The following is a 13,458-nucleotide window of genomic DNA, read 5'->3' as shown; positions in this document are numbered from 1 at the left end:
ATAATGATTAATTTATTATATTTGTTAATAATATATTTATTATTGTCAAACTTTTAAATTAACTTTATGAATTTATCGCTTTGATATTTTTAATTTACATATGTTAACTTGCTGATCAATTCGAACTAGATAAAACTTTGTTAAACTTGCTAATTGACTCTTCAAGATTACTGTTTTTATGTTTTTAACTTATAAAATTGTGTCAATCTTCTCATAAACTCGTTGAGTAAAATATGCATGGATTATGTAGAACTTGATTTATGGAAGTGGTAAGATCCGGTTCAATGAAAAATAAAACTCAAAAAAACAAAAAATAATATTAATAAAAAAATAAAAAATACTAAAAATAAGTTGCCCTATTTTAAAAATTCTACTTTGAGTATAATACTCTATGAATGTAAATAGATTTAATTTTAATGATTTATATTTGAAATATATTTAAATTAAATTATGATCATATTTTATATTTTAATTATTTAATTGTGCATTTTTAAAGATTATTTATTAATAGTAGTAAACTCTCATAAGTTTTCAATTCGAATTTACATTTTAAATTTACATCCTTATCATAAGTTTACTTAAATTTATGATTTTGACAACCTGTTGTATATTAATGATAAACCTTTTATAAATTTTTAATAATAAATACATTATATATTCATGATAAACTCATTATATATTAATGATAAATCTCTTGTATATCAACGTAAATTAGCCACACTTCCAAATTTTTAAAAATTAATTTGATCCATATGTTTTAGGTATGAGATTTTTATTTTTATTGTTTTGCCAATGAGCTAATTTATGCTCATTTTATTTATCAAACCATCACATTTCATTTTTTTTTGGCCAACCAAATTGCTTTCTACTTAGAATTAGAGCCAATCTCCAAAACATAAAGTCATAAACAATATGAAAGCAATATGGTGTTTCTATATCACTTCCTTTTGACCACAATATAAGATATTAGATGACTAATTCACAATTCTATTAAAAAAAATAGTTGAAACCTTAATCTTTTAAAAAAAATTATACCTTTACCATTATACCCTTATTAAATACTTTATATAAGTACATTGATATTGATAAATTAAAATTTTAATGTAATACATTATTTTTTAAAAACGAGTAATAAATAAAGTATGAGTATAGTTGAAAAAATTATAAAATTAGCTAATACTTTATATTTTAAACTAAGTAAGATTTTAAAAAAAATCTTATATTATGGTGCGAACGAATTATAAGATATGAGACAATGATTTTTCCCTCTCTTTCCTTTTATGTCTTTGACAAGCTTTAGTATTTTTATTAGTTTATAAGGCTAATTATTCATAACATAAAAGACATGAAATGATGGTGTTTTGTTAAAATGATTGCAGGGTTTCTTGAATGGGGATGGAGACTACAGGCTTCACAGAACCAAGTCCGTTGCTGCTGGCTGTTGCTTTTTGACATCAAAGTTGAACTATCCAGCAAATCTGAATGGCCTATTTTGCAAAATATTCTTTTTAAATGTTCAAACTATTTTATTTTAAAAGATGCAAGATAAGGGTAAAAATAATCTCTTAAGTATCCATAATTAAAAAATAATAATTAGTGATTACAATAAAATAGAATAGAGATAAAAAATCTGAACTTGGTACAAAATATAAATGAAAAAAAATGAAAAAATGAATTCTTTTTTTATTAAAAATTATGAGAAATTTTCTTCACAAATCGTCTCACAAAAAAATATAAATGAAAATATGAATTCTTTTTTTATTAAAAAATTATGAGAAATTTTCTTCACAAATCATCTCACAAAAAAATTCCCACCTTTTTCTTTCAAATCCTTTCTTTAAAATATGATTGCTAAATGCAAAACCTTAAGTTAAATTAGATTATTGTGCTACTTCTTCCATAGGATGCTTTTTTTTTTGTCCCTAGAAAAAACTTGAATCTCACTCATTCTTTCATTAAAGTGAATTTTAAACGTTTATCCATTAAGAGTTTGTTTTTATTATTTGTATATAAATAAAATTATGCATTTTTTTAAAAAGAATGACACCCATCTTCTATTGATACATAAACAACGTTGAAAAAAAGTTAAAGAAAAAGTACCTGATGCATTCAAAGAAGACAAAGCACTCCCAATTAAAATTGATAATTTAGGCAAGTCAGGTTTATTTGAATTAAATTTAAATTATTCTACCTTCTTAGAAAAGCTCATATAGCTAAGCTCTTTTCTAACTTTTTTTGCCAAGTTCGGGCTAATCCATTGGGTTTGATTGAAATTGCCAATTATATATACATATAGAGCTAGAAATTTTAGGAGTTGAGCTTATTCTGGCCAGGCCAAAAATATCTTATTCTCTTAAAAAAGTCAATATAGTTAAGCTCGACCTTAACTTTTTTTGACAGGTTCGGGTTAGTCCATCGGACTTGACCCGAATTACCAACTCTACTCCCAATCACATCCATATATTAAAATGTTACATCTTATAAATATTTATTTGTTTATTTCAATTTAAATTTTTGAAATTATATAACTTTTAATTTAGTCCTTAAACATTATCACATTTATTAATTTAATCCTTAAATTTTAACTTAGTATAATTTAATTTTTGTAGTTTATTAAGGAATTGTAAAGCCGTGCAGTTATAAAAAAAATGGAATTGATGGGACTAAGTTACATTGAATCAAAAACTCACTGATTTTTTATAAATCAAAATTTAAGAAATGAATTGTTGATTGAGGAAAAGTTTAGGGGCTTATACTTTTTTATAATTTTTATTAAAATATAACCTAATTAAATTTTATGTTGAAAAATACGTATTACAGGAAATGCTTGTTTAGAATTTGTTCAATTATTTAGAAAACAAATAAAATATGTGTGTAAATTTCAACAAATTAATTTTTAGATATCTGGTTACCTAATTTAAAATTCATGTATTATTTTAGTATTACAGTATCCAAGTGCAAATGAACTTGAACTGATAGATGAAGTTGCACATTAAATACAATTGAGCTTAATAATTAATATATAATAAAAAATAAAGAAGCTCAATTGCAAGACTAAGAACTTGGTGTTTGTAATTTCTATGATATGAGAAACTTATAATGCTCACACTTAAGGGATTACTATAGGATATCCAAGTATGAGTAGATTTTTTTTAATTGCTTATAGATATCTTTTTATTAGAGGTAATTTTGTTCGAGACACAATCAGATACTAAATATAGACACTTGTCACAGTAAAAATTTAACTTATGAATAGTGTGAGTAGACTTAAGTCAATGTAGGAAATCTCACATCATATAAAATTTTAAGTTGAGCCTTAAAATTTTAAGTTAAAATGTTTGTCCTTTTGTTACTTTTTTCTATTTATTCTCTTCTCCTATTTCCAAGGGGTTTAAAACTTATGTACTTAATTAACGTGTTTTTCCTAATTGAATTTATATACTTAGTTTGAAATTTGATTAAATAATTTCATCAATGTAATTTATTTGCGTTCACTTGGATAGCCACCCGAAAAAAATATGTTTAATACCGACATTATCTTGTCAAAGCAGAAACATTTAAATGCATTTTTGAATGGTCAACAAGCCAAAAAGCAATTTCTTTAATTGTCAACACAATTTGGATGGGAGAATAATTGCAAAAATTCATTCTATCAATAAAACTACATGATAATGATTTTAATTATAAAAAATATATAATTTTTAGCCTCTATAATTTTATCAAGTTTTACTTTTAATCTTTATACTTTTTTAGTATTTTTAATCCTTAAAATACCAAAAAACTGAAACTACATGGATTTAGAAAAGAAACATCACCAATTTTTCTAAAAATATAGGGATTGAAAATGTTGAAAAAAACTAAAAAACTAAAAATAAAATTTAATAAAACTATAAAGATTGATAATTATGTTTTCCTATTATAAAATTAGAAAAATGCAGCGAGTGGATCTTTTTCAAAAGAACTTATATTTTATATTTTAAACTAAATGAACGTTTGATGGAGGAAAAGAGAAAGATACAACAGAACATATTATTCATCTTGTTTTGAATAAAAAATGTTATCAGAAGAACTATAAAGGATACTCTAAAACCATCTTCTTTGGGCTTTAAGTGATGCTCCGATTGCCATTAATTAATTATTTTCAATTTAGTAATCAGTGTTAGTTGCTTATAATTAGTGGTCATTGCTCACAATAAAATAGTTTAAAATATAAAGCCCTGGGTACTTATTGATTCCACTACTGTGGTTTAATTAATACTAATAATTATGTAACTTTTCGTTTTTTTTTTTAAAAAAAAGCAGTATTGGTATAAATAAAGTAGGCAATGACTTACTGAGCACGCGGGGACACATTTTTATAAATTTTTATACAATACACTTTCCATCTTTATATATAAGATATTTTTAATTGAATTTAAGCAAATCAATAAAAATAAATTATTTAATTAAAAGTACAGCAATATTTTAATTTTATCCTTAATTATTATAAATAAAAAATAAATAAAATAAATATCTTTTTTTAAAGTAAAATAATGAACTAAAAAGTACATGCAGGACAAGCTTAAATATTTTTATAAAATAATGCTAATTAAGATGAAGGTTTATATGTCCTTTATTTTACATATTATCTTATATTTCCTTCCTTTTTAAATATAAAAACTTAATTAATTCATACAATTTGAAAAAATTGGTTAAGTATAATAACTATGCTTGAAATTAAAAAATTTAGACTAAATTATCTTATATACTTCTTTTGATCTTGTTTATAAGTTACTTCCATCATTTTCACTAGAACAATAATAAATCTTAAAACTCATTATATCTATTTAAAAATTCAATAAATTTATAACTTTATCCATATTAAATATATATATATACTTTACAAATAAAAAACTATAGCATTCAAAAACCTTCCCAACATTTAATAGGGGCCGAATGATAAAGATGAACATAATAATTATTGAAGTACCCTATTTAACACTCTAAAATTTTCACTAATTTTTTACAAAAACAAGATTAAATAATCAAAGCTTAACTATTAAACACTTACATAGTAGACAAATATCTACCATGATAATAAAGAGTAAAACCTAATTTTTCAAAACACTACCATTGTGAATAAATGTTTGTCATAGTAGAAAGAGCTTAATATACCACTTTCAAACTATACCATGATACAAAAGGAGCTATCATGGTAATTAAGAATAAAAATTACTTTCATAAAGTTTACCGTGGTAGAAATAAAGAGCTTTTCTTATAATAAAATATTTTTAAAAAATGGACTATCATGATAGAAAAGGTTCTACCGGATAAAAGAAAATTAAACATAAAAAAAAATGCCTACCATGGTAATTTAGGAACTAAATAAGTTAATTAAGTAGGAACCAATGGTAGTCCATTTTAAATAAATACAATGGAAGACAATATTAAATAAAATGTACATAATGTGATCCCACTAAAAATAATACTTAAAACCATGTTTTTAAAAGTCATACCATGTTTTTAAAAGTCATAAACACGAGAGTCAAACCACAACAACCAAGCCCCAGAGAGAGAGAGAGAGAGAGAGAGAGAGAGGAGAGAGAGGAGAGAGGAGAGAGAGAGAGAGAGAGAGAGAGAAGAGAGAGAGAGAGAGAGAGAGAGAGAGAGAGAGAGAGAGAGAGAGAGAGAGAGAGAGAGACTTTTGGAGGCGACTTTATTGTTAAAAGTTTTTAGTAATAACTTTTTATCACCAAAAATCTTGTTGCTAATAATTTTTTATAACAATAAACATAGTCACTGTCAAAAATATACAATTAGCAGTGACATTTGTTGCTGTTAGAAGTTTTTCACCATTAAAAGTTTATTTTTAGATAGTTGCTGCTAAATGTATACTTTTAACATAAACTATATTTCTCATTGCAAAAAACTATTAGAAACAAGATTTTTTATAACATTTTAGCAGCAAAAAGTCACTGCAAAAAATCTTTAGTGACAACTTTTAGACTTTTAATTGCAACAAAAAGTTATTTTTTTAAAAAAAAATAAAAGAGCCATCTTGTGCCACGTATGCGCCTTGTCACATCATGAACTTCTAAAGTTTGACTAGTTAGAATATAAGAAAACTCATATTCCATAAGCCTAAACCCATAAAATATCTGACATAATAATTGGCCGATCTCATCATATAATCGTCATTCATATTAAACAACTATCAATATTAACAAAATATTTAAACTTGTTGCAAAAATTTCGGCAGAGTCTCCCTTGTAAATTGGACTACCTGAAATCTCTACAACTTGTCAAAAGAATATCCAAGCAACATTCGAAGTTTTACTTCGATACATTATATATATACGTATAATCTAGAACATTTTAAATAAGGATTCTACCTATAGAATTCATGGAGCAACTCTAGAGCAAAAACAAAATACTTAAATATTTACATTAATCCACAATGTCAATGGAGCAACAAAAATACTTCTTGTCTTAAGGAATCCCACGAGGTCTACTAAAAAGCAGGTACACTTCTACTATCTGAATACCAAAAATTCTTCCAGTAAATAACATCCTCAAATAATTTAATAAATAAAAATGATAATCGTAAACATATATAATAGGAAACCAGAGATTAATTTAATTATCAATGGTATCAGAAAATTACCATACAATTTATCCTTGGTAATTGAGTAACAAAATAGAAAAAAAGAATAGAGAATTGTAATCATCAAGTCAGGAATATATTCTTTTTATAAAACAAATCATAAAAATACAATTATTAAGAGTGAAAAATACAATTTGAAAGATTTCTTTTCTGTTAGGACCTAAACAGAGCGAATAACAGGCGTGGACACACAGTTCACAAGGGTAAGTAACATCTAGCGTGACTAGAAGTCATGAAAACAGGCGCAAGCATAAAGCTCATGAATAACAGGCGTTGATTATATCCATGAAATCCCATCCTCCCTTCCATGTGTGTTGGCTGACATACGGGGCTAGCACCTCCAATATACTCTGCTAGCTAAGTGTGCCATGGTGCCCCCAGGTTAATGAAACTATCGTTAGTAACCAGCGTTCTGTATTCGGTCCTATAAAACATTTCTGTCATGTATGAAATCTAAAAATCCTTATAGCTCAAAATTTTCCTTTAATTTATGAAGTATAAATAACTTTTTCATCCACCATTTGTCCGGTCCATGCATAAACAATATTTTTTTTAAGAAAGTAAAATAGCATGGAAATACATACATAATTAAACTTGAATTATGAATATATATAGATAAATGAATGAATGAATAAGGCAAAAGAAATACCATCATGTCTTTTCATTAGAGAACGTTATTTACTTACCTAATATGTCACCTTGTTTTCAAAATTCCTTTCTTGTAATTGCAATCAATTTTTCTCTTCTTCTACTGATCCTACCAAACATAATAGAATTTTAATATATTTTCTACTAGATGAACAAACTCTCTCTCTCACCCAGTATGCATAAATTTCCAAAGCAGTCCATTTAAACTTCTTAACCTTAAATCTTTTGTCCCAACAATTCTGACATCACAATTATACGGTATAAATCAAACTTCTCATCAAAGATCAATTTAGGCTTAAGAAAAGAGTGATTCTATACTTACCTTCTTCCTCTTATAATAATCAAAATAGCTCAAGTGAAATTACCTAACAAAGTAGAAGAATCTTTAAAATTAAATTTCTAGCTTAATTAAATTCTATCCACTTTCTAATTCACACGTCACACATGAGTAGGAAGAAAAATCAAATTTTACAACTCATGCAACACATTCACACATATAGGTGGGCGGCAGCAGCACACTAAAAAAATGAGGAGGAGAGATTTCAAGCATACCCACACTAAATCAAGCTAAGGGAAGATGGAGAAACAAGTGCTAAACCACTAAACAAGCATGAATCAATTAGCAAGGGAGGCCTTCAACGCCACTTTAGCGATCAAAGAAGGAGAAGAGCAGAGTGACAGCAAGAAGCAAAGAAGAGAGAAAACCACTAAAACAGATCTTTAACAGCATCAACAGATGAACCATTGTCACTGGCGACTAACAAAAGTGATCGAAAGAAGAAGAATAAAGTAGGGAAATAAGGATGATTTTCCCTCGTGTTCTGTCTCTCTCTTAAACTAAAATTTCAAGAATGTGCAAGAAAGGAAAAGATGAGAATTAATGCCTGCTGCCCACCATGTGTGTTATTGATTTTTATTAATATTATATTCTTTCTTCTTTTCTTTTTTTATAATTTATAATGTTAGAACAAAAATAAAATAAGTTCTTTAGCATCAACCATATTGAACTCTAAACTTGCCAATAGAGACCCAGAAATATTCTCACCAAATTACCATTCACTTCATTAAAATAACCTTAAAATTTTAAAATACTTAACTATTTTATCATAATTTTTTTAATTTTTTTATTAATTAATTTAATTTATATCTACACACTTGGGTTGTTACATTCTCCCCCTAATAAAGTCGATCCTCTAAATTTAAAAATGTGCTTACTTAGAGTTTCGAACAACTGAGGATACTTGGCACGCATTTCACTTTTAATTTCCCATGTTGCTTCTTCTTGAGAATGATTGTGCCACAATACCTTTATAGAAATAATTTCTTTTGATCATAGCTTCTTTACTTGCCTATCTAGAATGGTTATAGGAACTTCCTCATATGATAAATCTGGATCTATTTAGATCCCTTAAGTCTTAATCACATGTGAAGGATCATACAAATACTTTCATAGCATCAATACATGAAACACCGGATGAATACTTGATAATTCAGGTGGTAATGCCAAGCAATGAGCAACCGCACTAACTCGCTCTAAGATTTCAAACGGACCGATGTACCTTGGACTCAACTTGCCTTTCCTTCCAAATCTCATTATACCCTTGATTGGAGACACCTTAAGAAATACTTTATCCCTGATCATAAACTCTAATTCCTAATGTCGATTATCAACATAGGATTTTTGTCGACTTTGAGCTGTTAATAATCTTTCTCTAATCACTTTCACCTTCTCAATGGCATCTTGTACAAGGTCGGGTCCCAAAATCTTAGCATCACTAATATCAAACTAACTGATAGGAGATCTACATTGTTTACCATATGATCCCTCATATGGAGCCATTTGTATACTAGCCTAATAACTGTTATTGTAAGCAAAGTCCACCAATGTCAAGTAATGATCCCAACTTCCACCAAAGTCTAGAATACAAGATCTCAGCATATCTTCTAGAATCTAAATAGTCCTTTCTGATTGGCCGTCAGTTTGTGGGTGAAATGTAGTACTAAGATCCAAACAAGTACCCAACGCTTCTTGAAATAACCTCTAAAATTGAGAAGTAAACTAAGGACCTCTATCTGAAATTATAGACACGGGAACCTTATGTAATCGAACAATTTCATCAATATATAATTGAGCATACTTGTTAACATTATAAGTTGTCTTCATTGGAATAAAATGAGAGGATTTAGTCAATCTATTAACGATAACCAAAATAGAATCATGTCCTTTTACAGTATGAGGTAATTCGGTAACAAAATCCATTGTGATATTCTCCCATTTCTACTCTAGTATCTCTAACTGTTGATGTAATCTAGCTGGCTTTTGATGTTTTGCTTTCACCTATTGGCATGTCAAACAGCGTGAAACAAAATCTACTACACCCTTTTTCATACCATCCCACCGACACAATCGTTTCAGATCTTGATACATCTTGGTTTCTCCTGGGTAAATGATATATGCAGAATGATGAGCCTTTTTCAAAATGAGCTACTTTAAGTCTACCTCTTGTGGTACGCAAATTCTACCATTATATCTTAGTATTCCTTCCTGATTAATTGTAAAATCAATATTATTCCCTTCCATGATTGCTTCTCTCAATTTGCACAATTTTAAGTCAGAATATTAAGCACCTTTAATTTGGTCAATCAGAGAACAACGAGTAGGCATGTGAGCTAGAAATGCTCCTTTATCTAAAATCTGGAATTTGACTCTACTTTGCTCTAATTTATGAATCTCCTGTACTAGAGGCCTTCTCTCTACTACCAAATGTGCTAAACTACCTATAGATTTCCTGCTCAAAGCATCAACTACAACATTAGCTTTACCAGGATGATATAGGATTGTGCAGTCATAATCCTTGAGCAATTCCATCCATCTTCTTTGCCAAAGATTAAGATCTTTTTGTTGGAAGATATATTTGAGGTTCTTATGATATGTAAAGATCTCACAAGTTTCACCATAAAGGTAATGGTGCCAAATTTTCAATGCAAAAACAACCGCTGTCATTTCTAAATCATGTGTTAGGTAGTTTTGCTCATGCTTCTTAAGTTTCCTTAAGGCATAAGCAATAACTCGCCCATGTTGCATTAAAACATAGCCTAACTAACATGAGAAGCATCATGATACACAGTATATCCCCCTGTTCCAGTTGGTAAACTTAATATTGGAGCGAAAGTTAAACATTCCTTCAATTTCTGGAAACTTTCTTCATACTCATCATCCCAGATAAATTTTACATACTTTAGGTAATTATCTATCAATTGATTATTTACTGTAGAGTTGTGAATGCTACATGAATGAATTGATTTTCAATATTTGAAAGTATGATTGTGTATAATGTTATAATTGCCTTGAAACATAAGATGTGAAATTAAGATGGTTTTTGAACTATGAATATGTATATGTTTTGGGAAGATGAATGTGATATCGTGATAAGGTAAATGCGTGTTAATAAAGAAATGGATTATTGTGATATGTGAGGATAATGTTGTGAAATGTTATTGGATGCTCCCTTGGGTAGCACATGATTGTAAACCCAACGTGTGATTGTAATAAAAAATAAATGAAAATGTGGAAATGAGTGAGTATTGCTTATGACATGATCAGTGGGTGAGAGTTTGCCTAGGCATTGGAAGTAGAAAAAAATCTAAATGGTATTTAGGCTGCTCTCTGATACACAGGGGTATATCCTTGTCCCACAATTTGTCTAGGGAATGTCTCATAGTTTGTCGAAGGATTAGAACCTAGCTTTCTCTACTAGTTTAACGAGAAGAATAACTTAGGGTATAAGACACCCCAAAGATTCGAGAGTAGGGAAAGCTGTGGTCCGAGAGTTGGACATGTGATCTTTGACTGGGTCACACTTCACGATTGGTGAGTTTGGATAGTTCAGTTACACGGATGGAGTCTTATTTAGTATTATAGCCCACGGTTTCAGTCTGTAGAAATAAGGAGAGTATAAGGTTGGTTGATCATTGCTTATGTAAATTTATGACGTGTCACATATGTTTGAGTTGTGGCAAGTCGCGTGTTGAAGTGGGTCATGATCACATGTCGGAGTGTCTTGTGATTATGTACCTAGCATATGTGAGGTGAAAATATGTTAACTAAGTTAATAAGTTATGTTATATGTTAAAGCATGTTTTAAATACTTGGTTTCATACTTATGTATTTGATTTATAATTGATATATAATTACATAGGATAGGTCTTACCTTGATTACTAAGTAGCTAGACTCACTTCTTTTATTTAATACTTTTTAGGCTCTAGCTCTGGTGTAGAGAAGGAGAAGGCTCAAGAGGCTAGGAGTCAATACATTCCTACTATATGCCTCTAGTTTATATTTAATTTATGTAATAGCACATGATTTCTAATTCTAGATTGTATATAGTTGCACTTGCACTCTTTTGTTACTATAAATGTCTAAATTGTATTTTGAGCCCTGAGTATTTGTATATTAAGAAATGTATATGTTGATAGGGCCAAAATATTAATGTAAGTGTAGAAATGATATTTTAAACATGTTACAATAATTTTTAATGTAATGAAATAAAAAATTGCCTCCCTTTTCTGTTTTTGGTAAAAAGGGGTTGATGAGTGATTTTATATTATATTGGTATTTAAGTGTGTGTAATGTATTGTACTGATAGTCTTAAGTTGAATAAATATGATCTGAGTGTTAGGAATAGCTTTTGACACTTGTGGGTTTTAGACACCATTTTTATGTGCAAGTTGTGTAAAGAGGTCAACATGTGTTTGGGAGTTCAATTTCCTAGTGTGACTTGTTTTGTAAGTGAAACCTATGCCATTAGCTAGTGTATGGAAAGAGCTTTATATAGACACCTAAATCACGTCATTCGGACATTGGACGGAAAATCAAGACATGTCAGAAGTTCCTTGATTCTGCTATCACATGACAGTAAAATCTACTGAAAATTTCGTGTAACACACCATAGCATAACATGCACGAGCTGCGGCACATTGTCCTGTCTCATAGTAAACATGTTTTTCAACTGATTTTGATTTCTTTCACTCCTTTGAGGTATCCCATACTTTTATAATTTGTTTTTACTCTGGTATAAGAGATTATGATTGATTTAAATTTATATTGGTTAAGAAAATTTGGGATCCCTTGGTTTTGAACTAAAACTCGATAATTGTATTTATGGGTTAATTTTTTCAATTACCATGACTTTTATTGATTAATTGTATTTAGTAGAGTGAAAATTTACCATCTATTTATAAGCATGTATTATATTAGTTTATGTTAAATATCTTTTACTTTTTTCTCTCCATAGTTTCTCAAAAATTAATAAATAAATGATTAAACTTTTATCTTATCCCAAGTTAAATGCTTCCCCCTTTTCTATTAAAAATAAATTTATCTATAATTTTTCAATTATCTTAAAAAAGTATTTCAATAAAAAAATTATTTTTAAAATGTAAATTTTGTTAATAGTCATTTTGATCAATTATTCTTCATTATCCCAAGGGATAGGAAATAGGTGGACATGTGATAAATGAAAAGTAGATGCAAAACAAAAAAAATTAAATTAAAAATCTAGGTGGATATTTCATAATCAAAATAGAAAGATGATGAAGAACATTATATAAGCTTGATTCAACTAGTAAAAGAATTATACTTTTTAATCAAAGGTTTTATCTTCAAGCTTTGGAAGTACATAACCTACCACAGTGATAATAAAGTCCTATGAAGCATGTTTCGGTGCTCAGAAAAAGCCGAGCACCGACGTGCTCATCACCAGGAAAACATCTAGGCCATGCAGATTTAATTTGGATGGTTCAATTTTTTAATTTTAATTTTAATTTTATATTTATAAAAATAAAAATTTATAAATATATTCATTATCAATCTTGACAGGACTGATTTAATTTAGATGGTTTAATTTAATATTATAATTTTTATAAATTAACTATCTAGATGTACTCTGGACCATCCAAATTCAATATTAATTTTTTTATTTTTATTTTATATTTATTAAAATATTAAATTATTAAAAAATTTAATATTGAATCTATCTTGTCCAGAGTACATTTAGATAGTTAGTTTATGAAAATTATAATATTAAATTGAACTACCCAGAGTCTTAGATTGAATTAATACTGTCCAGATTGATGATAAATATATTTATAAAAAAATATAAATTTT

The sequence above is a fragment of the Prosopis cineraria genome, unplaced genomic scaffold (genome assembly GCF_029017545.1).
Source record: "Prosopis cineraria cultivar Desert tree isolate PC_DT_omini unplaced genomic scaffold, ASM2901754v1 PC12, whole genome shotgun sequence".
In the NCBI taxonomy this organism is placed as follows: domain Eukaryota; kingdom Viridiplantae; phylum Streptophyta; class Magnoliopsida; order Fabales; family Fabaceae; genus Prosopis; species Prosopis cineraria.
This window is presented reverse-complemented; position numbering follows the sequence as displayed.